The following is a 3274-nucleotide window of genomic DNA, read 5'->3' as shown; positions in this document are numbered from 1 at the left end:
CCCCTATTTTATATGGTCATTTAGCAGACCAAAACCGCATATCCAAAGCGACAGAACTGTAAAATTGACAGTGACATACTGTATATTCAGTATAGCTGGCCCATATGGGAATCAAACCCACAACCCTGCACCATTCTCTTACTAACCCACTGAGCCATTGAAGCTACTCATTAGCTCGGGCCTGCCCCATGCTTCCTGCTGTGTAGTCACTGTTCTAACCCACGCGGCTAACCGTCTCTCTGCAGGATCCAGGGTAAGTCAGGGAAATGTTTGGTCAGCTGCAGCCAGGTCTGGTTTCCTCCCCTGTTCCCTCTCCTCCCCTCCTCCACTCTTCTCCTCCCTCTCTCAGTCTGAGATGATAGAGCAGGTGTTGGGAGCAGAGCTTAATGGGTTCTCTATACCATCTCTCTCTCTCTCTCTCTCTCTCTTATCTCCTCTGAAGATTCCCTCTCTTCTCTCCACAACATTAAAAACCAATTTAAAAGTGATTAAGCCCTCACCACACCAACATACTGAAATAACCTTTGACATTAATTTGTTTGAATTTGGGAGGTTGGGAGATATTGCTTTCTGTTGTGATTGATGTGTCTTGGGCCCGAGGCAAACAACAAATACACACACAGACAACTTTCTTTATCCAAGTGTACTTTAAACAGGTTTGTTTTTGCTTTGTGTTGCAATATACCGTAGCTTGAGAGGATTAGCAAACGTCCGTGCTGCAACTTTTCCTTAAAAGGAAAAAACTGTTGGGACTTGCTGCCAAATTCTTGTCCGGTATAATACAGTGAGACCAACACTGGAACATTTTAACAGCATGCACCTCATGTGTTTATTTCATCTGTGAGTGAGCTGCTACTGGGGGCAAGAGTGTGTGTGTGTGGTGGTGGGGGGAGGGCTGGGGCGGTGTCTCTTAGATCGGGTTGCATTTGAGTATCCTTCCTCATATCACATAGCCTTATGTTTAGTTATATCGTGTGATTGGCCAATATTCTATGACACACCATATGGTTCTCAGATTGATTGACATTTCCAGTCGGGTTGCTTTCTAGGGATTTTCAGACACATCTTTAACTAGGCCACTTTTCCATTCTGGCAAAGCTATGTAATGGTTATGGTAGTTAAATAAATAAAATAATTTGCCCCACAAGAAGTTACAGCTAAACATAGAAAACCACTCTGTAGCTAGACAGGTTAAGAGGCAGGTAGACCGTTTCTATATAAACAGCTCAGCAGATCACAGGACCTAAATATAATAGGCCTGAAGCAGTTCTAGCCTTTACCTAAGTCACTGGTTACATCCCAAATGGCACCATATTCCCTATATAGTGCACTACTTTTGACCGGTGTCCATAGGGTGCCATGTAGGGAATAGGGTGCCATTTGGGACATAATCTACAGTCATATCAGTTCCTCTTAAAAATAGACCCTGTGAATTTCTGCTTTTTTCTGCTCTGCCCCCAGGGAGACTGGGTTATTTCTGAAGCTTAAACATGACTATTTTTACTTGGAAACTGTCGTGACAAGGTCTCCTGATTTAAAATGACTCTCAGTCGCGTCGCCAACATCTCTCTTTCTCTTTCTTTCTAACCCCTCTCTTTATCTCTCTCTCTCACACACCCAGTCTTCTCTCTCTCCCAAACACCGCCTCGCTCTTCTTTTCCTTTCTCTCTTCACCCTCTCTCCTTCCCTTTTCCTCTCCCTCTCCCATGATGTGCAGTCGTTCAGCTCAGGGTAGAGGGTAGGGAAGGATAATTACACCTGAGATCTGGCATTGATCCGTCATCATAATTCTTACCTGCTTCCACAGCATTACTCCACAGCAGTCATCGCCACAGCTGGCTCGAATGGTGGGGGGTGGGGAGATCAGCTCCACAATCCTGCTATCATATGCACATTATAAACCACGCTCACATCTGACATATTTCAGCAGTTTTTCAATATCTATTATATACACTGTATCAACTTAGTCCACGCATATGTTCTGAAAGGATTTTTTCTTCACCCATCACTCTTCAGTGCCATCTCCCACATTAAAAAATACCATAGTATACTATGGTATAAATACTATAGTATTCTCTGTAGTGTTTTTTCTGACTTTACTGTAGTATTCACTGTAGTATACTGTAGTATTTACTGTAGTGTTTTTGCGGACTGTAGTATACTGTAGTATTTACTGTAATGTTTTTGTGGACATTACTGCGGTATTTAAAATAGTGTTTTTGTTTTACTATCTTTGACATAGAAGTGGAGGCTTTCTCCTTCAGAAAACCTACTAGAGAAATATTAAAAGAGCACATTTTCCATAACCTGTAGGTAGGTAGGACTGGGGTCTGAACAGATAGTTCAGAGCTTCTGCTCTTTTCTATAACCTGTAGGTAGGTAGGACTGGGGTCTGAACAGATAGTTCAGAGCTTCTGCTCTTTTCTATAACCTGTAGGTAGGTAGGACTGGGGTCTGAACAGATAGTGCAGAGCTTCTGCTCTTTTCTATAACCTGTAGGTAGGTAGGACTGGGGTCTGAACAGATAGTTCAGACCTTCTGCTCTTTTCTATAACCTGTAGGTAGGTAGGACTGGGGTCTGAACAGATAGTTCAGACCTTCTGCTCTTTTCTATAACCTGTAGGTAGGTAGGACTGGGGTCTGAACAGATAGTTCAGAGCTTCTGCTCTTTTCTATAACCTGTAGGTAGGTAGGACTGGGGTCTGAACAGATAGTTCAGACCTTCTGCTCTTTTCTATAACCTGTAGGTAGGTAGGACTGGGGTCTGAACAGATAGTTCAGACCTTCTGCTCTTTTCTATAACCTGTAGGTAGGTAGGACTGGGGTCTGAACGGATAGTTCAGACCTTCTGCTCTTTTCTATAACCTGTAGGTAGGTAGGACTGGGGTCTGAACAGATAGTTCAGACCTTCTGCTCTTTTCTATAACCTGTAGGTAGGTAGGACTGGGGTCTGAACGGATAGTTCAGACCTTCTGCTCTTTTCTATAACCTGTAGGTAGGTAGGACTGGGGTCTGAACAGATAGTTCAGACCTTCTGCTCTTTTCTATAACCTGTAGGTAGGTAGGACTGGGGTCTGAACGGATAGTTCAGACCTTCTGCTCTTTTCAATAACCTGTAGGTAGGTAGGACTGGGGTCTGAACAGATAGTTCAGACCTTCTGCTCTTTTCTATAACCTGTAGGTAGGTAGGACTGGGGTCTGAACAGATAGTTCAGACCTTCTGCTCTTTTCAATAACCTGTAGGTAGGTAGGACTGGGGTCTGAACAGATAGTT

General features: G+C 43.5%; 1 non-coding gene across 1 annotated transcript; it reads right to left on the bottom strand.

Moving 5' to 3' along the window:
- Window positions 1-2246: 2246 nt before the first annotated feature.
- On the bottom strand, window positions 2247-2299 carry LOC139410307 (U7 small nuclear RNA). Its single transcript, XR_011634470.1, has one exon. It is a non-coding gene; the product is annotated as a U7 small nuclear RNA (small nuclear RNA).
- Window positions 2300-3274: the final 975 nt, after the last annotated feature.

This window comes from Oncorhynchus clarkii, chromosome 5, assembly GCF_045791955.1.
Source record: "Oncorhynchus clarkii lewisi isolate Uvic-CL-2024 chromosome 5, UVic_Ocla_1.0, whole genome shotgun sequence".
In the NCBI taxonomy this organism is placed as follows: Eukaryota; Metazoa; Chordata; class Actinopteri; order Salmoniformes; family Salmonidae; genus Oncorhynchus; species Oncorhynchus clarkii.
Note: the sequence above shows the minus strand (reverse complement) of the source record. Positions and strands in the feature narration are given on the sequence as shown.